At 44.8% G+C, this 18,410-nt stretch overlaps 1 protein-coding gene across 17 annotated transcripts in view; it reads right to left on the bottom strand.

Annotated features, from left to right (window-relative positions):
* The window catches only part of PPFIBP1 (PPFIA binding protein 1), a 124,934-nt gene extending 107,767 nt beyond the window's left edge, over positions 1-17,167 (bottom strand). For all 17 annotated transcript variants that reach the window (XM_040435840.1, XM_040435853.1, XM_040435874.1 and 14 more), the window contains exon 1: positions 17,049-17,167. The gene's annotated coding sequence lies outside the window, so the exon portion shown is untranslated. The remainder of the gene's footprint in view (positions 1-17,048) is intronic.
* Between the last annotated feature and the right edge of the window lie 1,243 nt (positions 17,168-18,410).

The following is an 18,410-nucleotide window of genomic DNA, read 5'->3' as shown; positions in this document are numbered from 1 at the left end:
AGAAATTTATGAAGATATGGCATCCATGGAAGCTTTTTCGCGGCTTTGCTTGATCCTCCAAACTTATCGTCATTACTACAGTAATCCTACCCCCCCCCTCTCCTCCCTCCCTCCTTACATGTTACCCACCTACCGATCCATCAGTTTTCTTAGTGTTACCCTTGTCTTCGTGTAAATGTGATCCCCTGGGTCATCTATATGCTATATTAGGCACTCACCCAATCTCAGGTTCCTATTAACATGATTATACCATAAATATATTTTAATTGTGGTTTCCAGCTACAGTGTATGTGAACCTACATATTGTGTGAAAATATGACTATCCTTGTACTACTTGTTAATGTTATGAGATTTCAGTACCTTTTGTAATACTTTGCTACTGCTTGAATAAAAAGAAAATTGGCAAAGAATATAACTACTATAATACTGCCTCCTATGTACTAGAATATAACTACTATAATACTGCCTCCTATGTAGAAGAATATAACTACTATAATACTGCCTCCTATGTAGAAGAATATAACTACTATAAAACTGCCTCCTATGTAGAAGAATATAACTACTATAATACTGCCTCCTATGTAGAAGAATATAACTACTATAAAACTGCCTCCTATGTACAAGAATATAACTACTATAATACTGCCTCCTATGTACAAGAATATAGCTACTATAATACTGCCTCCTATGTACAAGAATATAGCTACTATAATAGTGCAGAAAAAATGAGAAACTAGGCAAACACAAGGAGTAAGGGCTGTATTAGACTGGCAGATGAGCCAGCCTTATGATTGTTGGGAAGTGAAGGAGACTGCTGCTATAACATGCAGTGATCTCCTCCACAGTATGAAGAGGGATGATCGCTAATGCCATCCCTCAGCCCCACACTGAATCGTTCTTTGCCTGCAGCAAATCTGCTGATGACAAACAATTATTTTTGTGCCTGCATAAAAGATGCGATTGCCCGATAAATGAACGTTTGCTCGTTCTTCGGGTAATTGCCAGCACTTTTACACAGGCAGATCACTACTATTGAGCGTGCCTACGAACGCTTGTTAGCAATGATCTTGCCGAACCTAGCCAGTGTAATACAGGCCAAACTTTATTTTATCTTCAAAGAATCCAAATAAGAAAACGGACACACAGTGACAATCAAGCTGTGTCACAGTGTGTCCATTTTCAAACTTGGATTCTTTGAAGATGAATTACAGTAACTCCACATGTTTTATCCGGTTGCTCGATTCTCCTTTTTTCTGCTGTTACTTTGTGATCCATATCACTTCCTTGCTTTAGGATTCCTGCTGGAGCTGGCCGTTACAACTATATAGTATAATACTGCCTCCTACGTACAAGAATATACCCACTATAATACTGCCTCCTATGTACAAGAATATAACTACTATAATACTGCCTCCTATGTACAAGAATATAACTACTATAATACTGCCTCCTATGTACAAGAATATAACTACTATAATACTGCCTCCTATGTACAAGAATATAACTACTATAATACTGCCTCCTATGTACAAGAATATAACTACTATAATACTGCCTCCTATGTACAAGAATATAACTACTATAATACTACCTCCTATGTACAAGAATATAACTACTATAATACTGCCTCCTATGTACAAGAATATAACTACTATAATACTGCCTCCTATGTACAAGAATATAGCTACTATAATACTGCCTCCTATGTACAAGAATATAACTACTATAATACTTCCTATATACAATATAACTACTATAATACTGCCTCCTATATACAAGAATATAGATACTATAATACTGCCTCCTTGAATACAGCGGCGGGGCACAGGAGATGATAGTGCTCTGTCCCGCCGCTGATGTTCTTCTCAGCAGCGCAGTGGAGAAGGAGTCTCTTCCTCCCCCCCTGTGCTGCTGCTGCCGCCGCCAATAAGAAGAGAGATGGGAGGAGCTGTGGCCACTGCGCCACCAATGAAGATAACTGACCTGTTAATACAAATACATGAGGCAGGTGCCAGAATCAAATAGCCGGCACCCGGCCTCTATGACAGGGAGCTGCGGTCCGCTGCAGTTAACCCCTCAGGTGTGGTATTGAGTATCACAATACTTTTTTATGGTGTCGAAAGCGAATCAAAATTTTGGTATCAAAACAACCCTATGCCGATCTGATCGGCGTAGCGTTGTCACAATACCAAAATTTTGATTCGGTTTCGATTTGGCAACTAAAAATTTTATTTGGCTCCTAAATTTTTCAGTTCAGGAGCCAATGGCTACTAGGTATTTTTTTTTTAGTCTGGAGCACTGTAGCTACTATAATACTGCCTATGTACAAGAATATAACTACTATAATACTGCCTCCTATGTACAAGAATATAACTACTATAATACTGCCTCCTATGTACAAGAATATAACTACTATAATACTGCCTCCTATGTACAAGAATATAACTACTATAATACTGCCTCCTATGTACAAGAATATAACTACTATAATACTGCCTCCTATGTACAAGAATATAGCTACTATAATACTGCCTCCTATGTACAAGAATATAACTACTATAATACTTCCTATATACAATATAACTACTATAATACTGCCTCCTATATACAAGAATATAGATACTATAATACTGCCTCCTTGAATACAGCGGCGGGGCACAGGAGATGATAGTGCTCTGTCCCGCCGCTGATGTTCTTCTCAGCAGCGCAGTGGAGAAGGAGTCTCTTCCTCCCCCCCTGTGCTGCTGCCGCCGCCAATAAGAAGAGAGATGGGAGGAGCTGTGGCCACTGCGCCACCAATGAAGATAACTGACCTGTTAATACAAATACATGAGGCAGGTGCCAGAATCAAATAGCCGGCACCTGGCCTCTATGACAGGGAGCTGCGGTCCGCTGCAGTTAACCCCTCAGGTGTGGTATTGAGTATCACAATACTTTTTTATGGTGTCGAAAGCGAATCAAAATTTTGGTATCAAAACAACCCTATGCCGATCTGATCGGCGTAGCGTTGTCACAATACCAAAATTTTGATTCGGTTTCGATTTGGCAACTAAAAATTTTATTTGGCTCCTAAATTTTTCAGTTCAGGAGCCAATGGCTACTAGGTATTTTTTTTTAGTCTGGAGCACTGTAGCTACTATAATACTGCCTATGTACAAGAATATAACTACTATAATACTGCCTCCTATGTACAAGAATATAACTACTATAATACTGCCTCCTATGTACAAGAATATAACTACTATAATACTGCCTCCTATGTACAAGAATATAACTACTATAATACTACCTCCTATGTACAAGAATATAACTACTATAATACTGCCTCCTATGTACAAGAATATAACTACTATAATACTGCCTCCTATGTACAAGAATATAGCTACTATAATACTGCCTCCTATGTACAAGAATATAACTACTATAATACTTCCTATATACAATATAACTACTATAATACTGCCTCCTATATACAAGAATATAGATACTATAATACTGCCTCCTTGAATACAGCGGCGGGGCACAGGAGATGATAGTGCTCTGTCCCGCCGCTGATGTTCTTCTCAGCAGCGCAGTGGAGAAGGAGTCTCTTCCTCCCCCCCTGTGCTGCTGCTGCCGCCGCCAATAAGAAGAGAGATGGGAGGAGCTGTGGCCACTGCGCCACCAATGAAGATAACTGACCTGTTAATACAAATACATGAGGCAGGTGCCAGAATCAAATAGCCGGCACCCGGCCTCTATGACAGGGAGCTGCGGTCCGCTGCAGTTAACCCCTCAGGTGTGGTATTGAGTATCACAATACTTTTTTATGGTGTCGAAAGCGAATCAAAATTTTGGTATCAAAACAACCCTATGCCGATCTGATCGGCGTAGCGTTGTCACAATACCAAAATTTTGATTCGGTTTCGATTTGGCAACTAAAAATTTTATTTGGCTCCTAAATTTTTCAGTTCAGGAGCCAATGGCTACTAGGTATTTTTTTTTAGTCTGGAGCACTGTAGCTACTATAATACTGCCTATGTACAAGAATATAACTACTATAATACTGCCTCCTATGTACAAGAATATAACTACTATAATACTGCCTCCTATGTACAAGAATATAACTACTATACTACTGCCTCCTATGTACAAGAATATAACTACTATGATACTGTCTCCTATGTACAAGAATATAACTACTATAATACTGCCTCCTATGTACAAGAATATAACTACTATAATACTGCCTCCTATGTACAAGAATATAACTACTATAATACTGCCTCCTATGTACAAGAATATAACTACTATAATACTGTCTCCTATGTACAAGAATATAACTACTATAATACTACCTCCTATGTACAAGAATATAACTACTATAATACTGCCTCCTATGTACAAGATTATAACTACTATAATACTGCCTCCTATGTACAAGATTATAACTACTATAATACTGCCTCCTATGTACAAGATTATAACTACTATAATACTGCCTCCTATGTATAAGAATAGAAGTAATGAATCCTGACCCATTCATTTCAATGGGTCTGATGTATATTTTTTCACTCATCAGTTCTGTGTTGTGTGAAAATCGCAGCATGTTCTATATTCAGCGTTTTTCACAACAATCATACAACGATAAATGACTCCCGCAGTCTGACATATTTGAGGCTGTAGAGCTCACCCTCCCCTCACATACATCTCATGTAGATTTCAATCTCATCGGCTCATAAGACTCGGCACTGATAAGTCACGGTTTTTCTAAGAACAAAACTTCCTTTCTTTTCCTACCGTATTTACGGAGGTCGCCACTCATGTGACAGATCGTTCTCACACTCAGTCGTGCACAGGACACAGCAGTTTATAGGTCATGTCAGTGAAACAGGCCATTCCAGGGTTGTCATCCAGCTTTCCCAGACACAGGGAGCTTCCTGGATCATGAACAGAATGCCAGAATTACAGTAAAGACTGACACACATCAGAAAACCAGAAGGAAATGGATTCTACAAACATACCACAAAAGGATGAGTTGTGTATATGGTGGGAACAAAGCTATGCGGACCGGATGGCTACGTGTAAATGTCACATTTGCTAGGGATGGACAGGCCCACACAAGTCCGGGAATCGGATCTCCCTGTGCCCTCATATTTACAGCCCCTCTCACAGCTGTGGGGATTCTCACCCCCACAACAAAGCCTGGTCAGTGCACAGAAGGAAGCTATATATCAACGCCTAGAAACAGAGAACGCAGCATAAGCCGAGAGAGCAAAGGAAGGGCTCATGCACACAAACGCTTTCCGCCCCTTCCGTGCATTGGGGACCATAACGCGTCCGCACCGCAAAAAAATAGAACGGTGAGGAGGCACGGAGAGAAACCCCGTTGGGTTCCGTGCCTCCATTCTACACCGCACCTTCCAGATTGCGGACCCATTCGACTGAATGGGTCCACATCCGTGATGCGGTGCACAAGTGGTCGGTGCCAGCATATTGCGGACCACAATACGGGCCTGGCCGACACACGTTTGTGTGCACGAGTCCTAAAACTGAAGTAGACACGCCAGCTGTGGTAAAACTACTACTCTCAAGATGTACACTTGCTTGACTGTTCTCAGAACGCCACCGAAATGAATGGAGCATGCTGGGAGTGGTAGTTTCCCCACAGCTGGCGTGCCGGAGGTTAGCCATCACTGGAAGCTGCTGTTCCCGGTTGTCAGCCATTTAAGGCTACTTTCACACTCGCGATTTGGGCGGATCCGTCATGGATCTGCAAAAAAGGATCCGTTACAATAATACAACCGCATGCATCCGTCATGAACAGATCCGTTTGTATTATCTGTAACATAGCCAAGACGGATCCGTCCCCATTGACTTACATTGTGTGTCAGGAGTGGGGCGGATCCGTTTTGCGGTCTGCTTGATGAAACTGTGCCAAACGCAGCAGACTACGTTTTGGTGTCCGCCTCCAGAGCGGATCCTTACCCATTCTGAATGCATTAGGGCAAAACTGATCCGTTGTGGACCGCTTGTGAGAGCCCTGAACGGATCTCACAAACGGAAAGCCAAAACGCCAGTGTGAAAGTATTTCTTTGCATTTTGATACAGACTTTTTGGATTATGGATTTTATCTGCACCTTATGATATTTAATAAAGATTATCACCTTTGGAGAAACTGGACGTTTCCACTATTGTTTCCATTTCTTCGCTTTTGTATTACAGGCTACTCATGATTTTAGGCTACATTTCTAGGATTCACGTTATTTGAAGCAATTCTGAGTTATTTCCCGTCTGCCCCAGTCACATCCAGAGCTGCTTTCCAAATGTTCTAGTTGTGCAGGGCAAATTAGCTCCACCCTACCATTAGGTAAGTGAATGGGAGACGGCCATCTCCCACAATGCACTGCTCGTGGTAATGTGGTTAGCTATGACTAGAGTATGTAATGTAAAATACGGAAATATTGGGGTAGGTTTATCAAAACTGGTGCAAAGGAAAACTGCCTTAGTTGCCCATAGAAACCAATCAGATTCCACCTTTCATTTTCCAAAGGAGCTCTGAAAAATGAAAGGTGGAATCTGATTGGTTGCTAGGGGGCAACTAAGGCAGTTTTCCTTTACATTGGTTTTGATAAATCTCCCCCAATAATTATCTGACCTACCAGAACACATTAAGACAAGACAGTGGGGGTCATTTACTAAGATCCCTATGCCAGTTTTTAGCTAAAAAAAAAAAAAAAAGTCAAAAGACTGTTCTGCAACTTTTTAAATCCCATTTTTTTGACGCTTGGGTGTTTTAACGTTGTCCTCGCCACAGGGGAGTGGAGGGGGCCAGGCCTAGCCCAGGACATCGGTCCTGGCAAATTTACTACCTGGAAACAGGCGTAAAAGAGGAGAGAAAACTACTCCCATCAGGGGCCGGTGTATTTACTGCAGGTGGACGGACTGCTGGAGAGGGGGCTCATCCTAAATAAGGGGTTTCCTCCAGCAGCGCAGGGGCTATCAAAGACCGGAGTAAGGCCTCGTCCACATTTTCGTGTGAGTTTGACATCCATTAAAAAAACGTGTTTCATCCATGAAGATGTCTTTGAAGGATCCGTGCTTGGTCCGCGTGTCCGTTTTTACCCTCCGTGCGTCATCTGTAATCCACAGACACTGCTCAGCTGAAAATTTCTTTCCAAAGCATCTCCTATCAGTCTTCAGGAAAAACAGACCCAACATGGATGCCATCTGTGTTGAGTCTGTGAATTTCATTGACCCATAGACTATATTAGGCGTGTTTGGTCCGCAGTCTGGACCAAAGTAGTGCGTGTCTCCGTGATTTTTTCACTGACCCATGGTCAGTAAAAAAAACTGACGTGTAAACAGACACATTCAAATCAATGGGTGCGTGACAGCACAAGTCATGGGCAAGGCCTAAAAAGCCAGTCTTGGTAAATGACCCCCAGTGACTTGAGAGGAACGGGCTGCCATTAGAGCCACTAGTCATGTTTCCCAGGCTCCAGAATGACAAATATGCCTAAGGGCTCATGCACACGACCGTTGTTGTATTGATCCATAATAGAACAGTCCTATCCTTGTCCTTAAAGGGGTTGTCTCACTTCAGCAAATGGCATTTATCATATAGAGAAAGTTAATACAAGGCACTTACTAACGTATTGTTATTATCCATATTGCTTCCTTTGCTGGCTGGATTCATTTTTCCTTCACATTATTCACTGCTCGTTTCCATGGTTACAGACCACCCAGCAATCCAGCAGCGGCACCCATGCTTGCACACTATAGGAGTACCAAAGTACCAGACTATGTGAGCTCCCATGGTCCTGGACTCCTGGCCACCAGGGACGCCAACGCTTTTTCCTGTAGTGTGAGAGCACGGCCACCACTGATGGATTGCAGGTTGGTCATAACCAAAGATACAAGCAGAGTATGATGTGATGGAAAAATGAATCCAGCCAGCAAAAGAAGCAATATGGACAATAACAATACATTAGTAAGTGCCTTGTATTAACTTTCTCTACATGATAAATTCCAGTTGCTGAAGTGAGACAACCCCTTTAATGTGGACAATAATAGAACATGTTTCTATTTTTTTACGGAACGGCCATGCGGACACGGAAGGCACACAGAGTCATTTCCGTTTTTTGTGGCCCCGTTTAGGTGAATGGTTCCACATACAGGCAGCAAATAAACCTGAAACGGACATGGTCAAAAAATACGTTTGTGTGCATAAGACCTAACTATGGTGATTTTCCCAAATATCCATGAAGAATCAGTGTTTGGTCCATGTGTTCGTTTTTTTGCCCTTCACGCATCATCTGTATTCCACGGACACTGCCAGGCTAAAAAATGGTTTCCAGAGAATCTCCTAGCAACAATCCGTGAAAACCACTGACCAAACACTGATGGCATCCATGTTGTGTCCATGGTTTTCTCTGACCCATAGACTATAATGTAGGGCATGCTTCCGTGGTGTCACCAAGGACTCATTAGTGGGCACGTGCACTGTCCATGGAGGCATATTAGCCATATACTGAGGAACTGCATTCCAAGCAATTCCCTTCAATTACAAGTGGCCATGAATGTATTGTTGAGGGAGGGGGGAGTGGAGTAAGAAAACGGCTCAAAATGCAATTCCTTAACATTTAAAGGGGTAGCGAGTCTCGCTCAGTTCCTTACAGAGGTGTACAGAATACTGCACCATTATACGACCGGGATAGGATTTCAAAGAAAACAAAACACAAACTTCTTGAAAGAATCAGAAAGCGGATTATGTCTTTGAAGATTAAGAACCGAGCGCCTTAGCTCATTAAAGGTTCCTTATCCAGTGCGGCTCCTCCAGCCCCACCACCCACAGGCACGGAGATCACTGGAGTCTGGGAAAGCTGGGTAATAACCAATATGGCCTCCATTACAGCTCCCACAGAGTCCTAGCCTCGTTATTCAGAAATCCAGGGTAGAGAGAGAAATCGCTGCCTCCTTTACAGGGTGGTCACCCAACATTCCCACATTACTGATAGTGATGATATTATTTATCACAACAGATTTGCAGTTAGAGGCTGTAATGGAAGCCATATTGGTTGTCACCCAGCTTTCCCAGGAGCAGATAGAACAGCTGATTTAGGGGACATGCGCTGGGAATATCCGTAGACTTGGTAAAAAATACACGTGGGTCTCGTTTTCCCCTCCGGATTATAACATGTATTTATGGTGCCATCTATTCTGGGGTTGTCTGGTACCAAGAGGGAGCCCTGCACTGCGGCCAGACAGCATGATCTGCCCACGGTGCAGACCATAGAGGGTTAACACAAAGCTCCACCCCCGGGCTACAGTAGAAAGCTGCCTAAATAACAATCCCTCAATAAACTCGCCCTGCACTCCCGGAAACATTGCATGTGCATTGGGGCAGATTTACTCATCGAAATGTGCAAGCAATATGGCCACCATTACTACCCCAGTCCGTAAACGCAATCTTCTCTGGTATGACGGACTCTGTCGTGCTGCACTTAAGAGGGTGTGGCTTAGTGAGGAAATGGGCGTGGCCTAAGATGTGACAATTCTAAATCAACATTCTATTGCTAAGGCCTCTTGCACACGACTATGGCTTTTTCTGTATTTTGCGGTCCGTTTTTAGTTTCAGTAGTGTTTCTGATTCCGTTCTGTTTTGCCGAGTACATTCCGTTTTTTGTATGCACCCATTGAAATGAATGGTTCTGTATATGGACCTCAAAAAACGGAGAGAAAAAAAAAACTTTCGTGTGCAAGAGGCCTAAGTAAGCCAACTAATATGTGAAATAAAAGTTAGAGAATGGGGGTCTTTTATTATGATCCCCTATGCCAAAAACTGGCATTAAAAAGTTGCACACCCACCTGTATTTTGCGACTTTTTGAACGCCTGTGCGCTTAATTTACCAGCCCTGGTACATTCACTATCATTTACACCAGATCCCAATGGAGGTGCACCGACTGCTGAAGGATGTGCCTAATTTATGACTAGCCCCGCACCACATCATAAATTAAGCGCAGGGGATATTAAAGACCAGAGTACAACGCCAGTCTATGATACATGACCCCCAAAACGTCTAGTCATGTACCAAACTTATCATCCAGTCTGAGCCCCTGTGATAAATCTGGTCCGATCTAAATTTACACGGTCAAAATATTATACAGGATTAGGAAATCTGCCCGAGGGCATTCCGATTCTCAAATCTCTGCTCGATGTCAGCAAACAAGAGGCAGACCTCCTGTACCAGCCAAAGGCTACATTCACACGACCGTATGGGTTTTGCGGACCGCAAATTGCGTATCCGCCAAAAAAAAAAAAAAAGGATAACGTTCCATATGGTATCCGTTTTTTTTGCGGATCCATTGTAACAATGCCTGTCCTTGTCAGCAAAACGGATAGGACATGTTTTATCTTTTTTGCAGGGTCAGCGCTTCGAGGGGTTCTCCAGTCTATACAAAGTATGGTAGGGGGTTCAGGCTTCTGTCGTGTGACATGAAGATCGGGAAGTCAACTGCGACTTGGCTTCTTTTGATTGTCAATGGGATCATGATGTGACACATGACTGGGGGGGGGGGGGTTCTGGTACCGTCTACAGACCACCCACAGTGGTGACACGCTCTGGACCGGAAGACAGAAGTGGACGCAATGTCAGAGAAAGCCCCGTCTTGTTTAGTAGAAGGGGTCATGTGACTGGATACATACATACACGCTGACAGTTATATACACATTACAACCCCCTTAATGGACATGTGGGCCCTTCAATGGGTGGCAGCCTCCATTATCTCTAGTTCTGTATTTTCAGAGCAGATTACAGTAATTCATCAGCGGATGGCTTTAGCCTGAAGGAAAAATCTCCATTATAAACCAGGGATCAGAGCAGTGGAATATTCTGTCATCGCGCGCTATACACAGCCTTATGTCAAGAAGTGCGTGACAAGCCAAGGCCGCCACGATGGAAACCTGGGAAATGGCGCCAAAGGTGATTTAACGTTTAATATGGAAATTGTAAGGGGACCGAGGTAAGGAGTACGGACGTCACCGCTCTGACCTGCTCATATGTCCCCATAATATATAGGTCACACAGATAGAGGAAAATGGATAAAAAATGCCAACGTCATGTAACGGTCAAATATAGTGCCATTACTCATGACACACATGGCAGATTTCTCTGAAATGACCATACATTTTAGATGCTTTCGGAACGCTTGTTAGCTCGACAGCCACCTCTTCCGACCTCCCAATACTAGGCCAAATATGCATGTGTCCCTCAGCTCCATCCTTCTCTCCAGACACGTTAGATCAGCGGTCAGCAGGTTCGGCTGACATACATGTAAAGTATATGGCCAGCTTTCCCAGCACATTGGGGTTAAATTCCCACAACCGACATGACCCTACAGGAAACAAGCTGCAAAAAATATGTGACAAGTAGCGACTATGGGGGCAGGGAGTCGGGACTGGCCTGGGCTTCCCATTCACAAACACTACATCCAGCTCCTAGATAATAGACATACCAAAGGGAGCGAAACTATCAAACAGCTATAAATTCCCTTGGACTAATTCACAGAGAAGTGAAGAGAATCTATCATTTCCAAAAAATAAAAAGTATTTTGGGGGTCATTTATCAAACTGGTGTAAAGTACAACTGGCTTGGTTGCCTATAGCAACCAATCAGATTCCTCCTTTCATTTTCCAAAGGAGATTTCCAAAATGAAAGGTGGTATCTGATTGGTTGCTATGGGCAACTACCATCAGTTCGCAGATTATATCGTATGCGTGATATTGAATAATTCACATATAAGCTTTAATGCAATATAAAAACAATTGGTATCACAAAATTTATTGTATATGGTCAATGGACGTAATATATATATATATATATATATATATATATATATATATATATATATATATATATATATACACACACACACACACACACACATATATCAAGAAAACTAAGATAAAAATTATATACTGGCCAGTAATTAATATCGATATCAGTAAAAGTGCCATATAATTAATATCCGTGAACCAGCTAATGAGATTTGAGGTTAGTTACTGACACAGTATGACAGCGAGGACTCCAATGCTTTTCGCCATGTGGCTTCTTTTGGGGGAAGGAAGGGGGGGTACACTACATTCAGCCTGAATTGGCTGATATCTGAGGACAAAATCTCCTCCCCCACAGGTTTAGGCCTCCTGCACGCTGTTCGCAAATTGCGGATCCACAAAATACGGATGCGGTCCATGTGGATCCCGCACATTTCGCAGGCCCCAAAGTAGAAATGCCTATTCTTGTCTACATAACGGACAAGAATAGGACATGTTCCATCATTTGCGGAAGGGCCGCATGGATGCGGACAGCACACTGAAGATATCCAAGCGCTGCTGCTCCATAGAAATGAATGGGTCCGCATGTGATCCACAAAAAATGCAGATCGGATGCGGACCCAAAATACGGTGGTGTGCATGAGGCTTCCCTTCAAGCAGTGGAAATGAACATGACCCGCTGGGGCACCGCAGCAGTCTCCCTGTAATCCAGACGGCAATCTGTGCCCTTGGCTGAAAATATTCAACCAAATTCCTGCTTTTTCTTCCCCCCCTGCCCTGTTATTGAGTCTTCGGCAGGAATGACGAGTATTTTTCTGGAATGTAGAAAGTGTATGTTAACTGTTTAATGACCAAACGCTGGACGGGGGCCAGACCCAGCCACCCTGGGCCTAACAACTCAACGTCAAATTAACACCAAGGCTTTGGAGGTGCCAGAACCATACTCGAGCGTGAAGATGAGGCAAACAGCTACAGGAGGACAGAAAAGAAACTATTCCTATACTTTATAAAATGTCGTTTTTTCACTTGAATTTTTTTTTTTTTTAAGGTGCAGAGACAAGAGGCCGATTTCTGATTCCGATGACTAAAACAATGTCAATAAAGTTTATTGAAAGTGGCACAGAACACATTCAGGTTCTGAAGTGAGACACGTACCTCTACAGTTTGTGTCTCGTCAAACTTTGTTTACAATGTCAAGAATGTCATTTAAGACGTGTGAGTGTCCATTCACACGTCCGCAATTTCGTTCCGCATTTTGCGGAACGGAATTGTGGACCCATTCATTTCTATGGGGCAGCACGATGTGCAGCCCGGACATGGAATTTTGGACCCGCACTCCTGGGTCCGCAATGCCGTTATCGAAAAAAATAGAACATGTCCTATTCTTGTCCGCTATTGCGGACAAGAATAGGCATATTCTATTAGTGCCGGCAATGTGCGGTCCGCAAAATGCGGAACGCACATTGCCGCTGTCCGTGGTTTGCCGATCCGCAAAACAAGTTGTGGACGTGTGAATGGACCCGAATACTTATGGTAGTGCTGGGACTATGTGGTAACGGGTAATCGGTGACAGTGTGAGGTGTTGAGAACAGTTTATCATAAATGTACTAGATAACCACTGTTTACCCAGAGATAGCGCCACACACATGGTTGTGGCTGTGCTTAGTACTGCAGCTCAGCCCAGTACAAGTAATTGGGCCTGAGGTGCTGTACCAGGCACAGCCACAACCATACACATGGTGCTGTGCCATGGCCCTTTCATTTAGCTGTATGGGTGACGGAAGTCAGACCCCCCACCAATCTACAGCAGAAGAAAACCACTTTAATGAGAGTAATGGGACGTCTCAATATCCAGGGGGTCACCAGCCTGCCCCCTACAATAAGCCCGGGTGCCACTGGTGGAGCATAGGTGGCTCCTTCACCTCCAGGTGCTCTGCCCCTTTAATAGTCCTCAGTAGAAGACTTTCCATTCAAATAAAAGTATTTTCCTGCCCTGACTCATGCGCCAGTGAACAGATGTAATTCACGTTAAATTTAGAAGTTGTAACGTTTTTAAGGGAGATGATCGGAGACAAATCCGAGCAGCTGCTGCTCCCTCCAGCTGTAAAACGATAAAAACTAATTCTTTCCCAGACGGCACAGGGGCTCCCAATAAAACTCCCATCATTGTAAAGGATTACACCACCATAAAAGAGGATAGGAATCCGCCTCCTGCATTCCCCATGCTATACCGTAACTGTAGAGACCATAACCTGTCTTCTAGCTCCAACCTGTGACTCTTCAGCTGTTAGAAGACTACAACTCCCAGCATCACTCTGGAGGAAGAATCACAACTGTTCTCTGCTGGAGTACCAGAGTATAAGTACTACCAGAGCTTGAATAAAAACTTGCTAATATCATTTCTGGATCAGTTTTAATTTCCAAGATCTCTGCTACCAGTCAGGGAATATGAGGATTGTGGTAAGGGTGCATTCACACAACCGTATTTTCAGTCCGCGGATGAACCGCATTGTTTGCAGATCAAATGCGAACTCATATATTTCTATTGGGCTGCAAAAAATGTGGACAGCACACATCCACATCTGTGTGGCCAAGCCGCAAATTATTTAAAAAAATGGCTATTTTTTCCATTCTGCGGACAAGAATAAGTATTTTTTTCAATGAGGCCTGCAAAAAGTGCGGTATGCACAAGGACCGCATCTGTAATTTGCGGATGCGCAGCAAAGCGGATATAGTGATGTGAATGCACCTTAAACGGTATGCTCACATCCAGGTCTCATGCACACAACTGTATGTATTTTGTGATCCGTAAAATAAGGACGCTTTTCATTTTTTTTTCTTTATGGACCTGTTGACTTGAATGGGTCTGTGGTCCCCATTTTGCGACCATGTGCTATCTTTTTGCGCAACGCACATGGATCATCCATATGCTTTCCAGAAACGTATGTCCGTTCTGGAAAAGGATAGAATACGTCCGCAAAATATGGCCCACAGAACCACTGAAGTCAATGGGTCCACAAAAAAACGACGGCACATGGACCGCACATGTATTTTGCAAACTGCAAAACGGATACGGTCCTGTGCATAAGGTTGAGGTCAGACGCTCCGTTAGATGCAGTAGCAAATTTTTACAAAAAAAAAAGTAATAATATGTAAAAAAGCCAGCAACATAAAAAAAATGATCGCTTCCTGGTAGAAACCTGTCAGATCCCATAATCAACGCCATGATGAATCCGGCCGTTCCGTTATTTCAATGTTCTTTTCCCATACAGAACAATGGAAAAAAATATATAGAACATGCTGCACGCTCAAGTGATGCGTGAAAACCAACGCACATGTACACAGCCCCATTGAAATGAATGGGTCCGGATTCCGTGCGGGCAACAATGCGTTCACATCGCGCATTGCACCCGCACGGAATACACGCTCGTCTGCAAGGGGCCTTAGTGCCAAAATTGCGTAATAATTCAGTCTCTAAACCGTCTAATAGTTGGTATAAACTTAGGGCTCATGAACACGACGGTAAAGGCTCCATGCACGCGTTGCAGACTGCAAACGCCTTAAATGGGTCCATGATCCGCAAGATCCGATGCCGTGTCCTCTCTTCGGACGTATGCCCACAGAAACACTACGAAGGGCTTCCATGGGCTTTCGGGTCCGTGCCTCCGCACTGCAAAAGACATATCCTATGTTTTGGCGCATCTTGCAGATCATGGACCCATTCAAGTCAATGGGTCCGCAGCGCAGCACTGCACACACCCGGTCCCATATATTGCAGACCGCTATTTGCCGTCCTCAACACGGGCACGGAGCCCTTACGTTGTGTGAATGAGCCCTCAGAGGTGTCTTTCCCTGCACCACATTCATCATCCAGCCCCTGTGATAAGTCTGGTACAGGACGGGTAAATCTGCCCCATGGTGGTCTCTGCTGCAGCCAGCTCTGTGTCCAGACACTAATGGAAGCAGCTCTCCCTCTCTCCAGCACCAGTCAGAGGCTGAATTACATTCACATAGCTCATAGTCAGTGAGCCTCATCATTCTAGGACAATGCTGTCAAAGTTCATCCTGAAATGCATCAGTCCCTCCCTCTCCCCCCCTCCCAAAAAAAAAAAAGGCACTGAGCACGTACTATCATCAGAGGAAGTGAGAAAACCACCAGACACTGGAGTGAAAACCATCACAGGAAGACTGTCAGATAAACTGCTCTCTTCAATGACACACATGGGTACATGGGGCAAGATGCCACCTTGTGGAGTACCAACTGCTTCCTCTTCAGTGCTAGTGCTGATCAGGGGTCTCCAACCTTGTGACTCCCCATCTGATGGCTGCTGGAGCATAATGGGAGTAGTAGTTCCGCAACTGTTGCAGATTGAAAGGAACTGTCCTGAAGCACTCAAGCACCCCGAGTGTGCCCTCACAAGCTGCATTAGAAATGTACCCAGGTCCCTCACCTGGCCAGGGTCAACACCCACACAGACTAGCCCTCATAAGAATACTGATCAAGTAAAACCGCTTGCCCCAGATCTGTGCCCAAGTGCTGGCTTGTCGTAAATGTATGCCAGGGTGGCAGCCTGCCCTAGATTCGTGCTCCAATGCCAGCTTGTCCCAGATCGCTATCAATGTCCCAACTGCAAGCCCGCCCTCACCCTGTGTATGAATATCGACCTGCCTAACATCAGTGCCCAAGATGCCAGGAGACTACGTGCCAGTTTGCTAACCCCAGTGACTCATCACTGTCACCCAAGTCCCAGGTCTCTGACAGCCTTCCTTGGTGTGGCCAGTGCCAACCTGTGGTAGAAGAGTGGCCCCACCACCTGAGCCTGCTCCCAACAAGGAGTGAATTGTTCCAGCACCTCAGCAGTGGGAATCCAGCCCCACATTTCAGGATCACAGACACTGGGAGGATGACTTTTTCCTGCAGTGGAACTACAAGTCCCAGCATGCTCCAGCTGCCCACACGTCTGGAGTTGTAGTTCCTCCGCAGTTGGGAGAGAAGTTGCACAACTCCCTTATCAGATCGAGAAGCAATGAAACAAAGTCAGCACAGACAAGGAAACTTGTGTAAAGCCTTCCTTGCCCGCAGCCCCATACAGGGCACTCTATACAGTCCACAGCCCAGGCAGGGCCCCTGGGGGCCCCCGGAACTCCACTCACAGCAGGAAGCACATGGCTGAAAGTTAAAGGACAATTCCACCTCCCTTCCTAATAACAGCGCAGAGTCCCCCGGTCTTACCTGCCCTGTGGTGTCCCGGATCCTGGGTACAAAGACGCCAGTGTCCCCCTCCCCGGTGACTCCCCTCCCTACTACCCTCTGCCTCTCTCTCCCCTCAGCCCGGGCTCCCCGTGACGTCGCTCGGCCACGCCCCTCCACGGCTCTCACTGTCCTGCACGGAGGAGGAGGCGGGCTTACACCGAGCTTGCCCGCGAATTGGCTGCGGCATCTGTCAATCAGGAAAAGTGAACATTCCAAAATTTCCAGGGCAGGATGAGCCTGGAAACAGGAAGCGGAGCAGGGAGGATGCGGGGTCCAGGGTACTGGAGAGGGTGGGGGTGGATGAAGTGAACATAGTGTAGTGGATCCAGTGATAAAGGGAAGAAGGGGACTGGATGAAGTGAAAAAAATAGTATAGTGGATCCAGTTATAGTGAAAGGGGGCTGGATCAAGTTATAGAGGAAAGAGGGGGGGGGGGCAGGATTCAGTTATAGAGGAAAGAGGGGGGGGACTGGATCCAGTTATAGAGGAAAGAGGGGGGACAGGATCCAGTTATAGAGGAAAGAGGGGGGACAGGATCCAGTTATAGAGGAAAGAGGGGGGGACAGGATCCAGTTATAGAGGAAAGAGGGGGGATTGGATCAAGTTATAGAGGAAAGAGGGGGGATTGGATCAAGTTACAGAGGAAAGAGGGGGCTGGATCCAGTTATAGAGGAAAGAGGGGGGGCAGGATCCAGTTATAGAGGAAAGAGGGGGGACTGGATCCAGTTATAGAGGAAAGAGGGGGGGGACTGGATCCAGTTATAGAGGAAAGAGGGGGGACTGGATCCAGTTATAGAGGAAAGAGGGGGGACAGGATCCAGTTATAGAGGAAAGAGGGGGGGACAGGATCCAGTTATAGAGGAAAGAGGGGGGGACTGGATCCAGTTATAGAGGAAAGAGGGGGGACTGGATCCAGTTATAGAGGAAAGAGGGGGGGGACTGGATCCAGTTATAGAGGAAAGAGGGGGGACTGGATCCAGTTATAGAGGAAAGAGGGGGGATTGGATCAAGTTATAGAGGAAAGAGGGGGGACTGGATCCAGTTATAGAGGAAAGAGGGGGGATTGGATCAAGTTACAGAGGAAAGAGGGGGCTGGATCAAGTTATAGAGGAAAGAGGGGGGACAGGATCCAGTTATAGAGGAAAGAGGGGGGACAGGATCCAGTTATAGAGGAAAGAGGGGGGGGACTGGATCCAGTTATAGAAGAAAGAGGGCGGATTGGATCAAGTTATAGAGGAAAGAGGGGGGATTGGATCAAGTTATAGAGGAAAGAGGGGGGACTGGATCCAGTTATAGAGGAAAGAGGGGGGGACTGGATCCAGTTATAGAGGAAGGGGGGAC

Source organism: Bufo bufo, chromosome 1 (genome assembly GCF_905171765.1).
Source record: "Bufo bufo chromosome 1, aBufBuf1.1, whole genome shotgun sequence".
NCBI lineage: Eukaryota > Metazoa > Chordata > Amphibia > Anura > Bufonidae > Bufo > Bufo bufo.
Note: the sequence above shows the minus strand (reverse complement) of the source record. Positions and strands in the feature narration are given on the sequence as shown.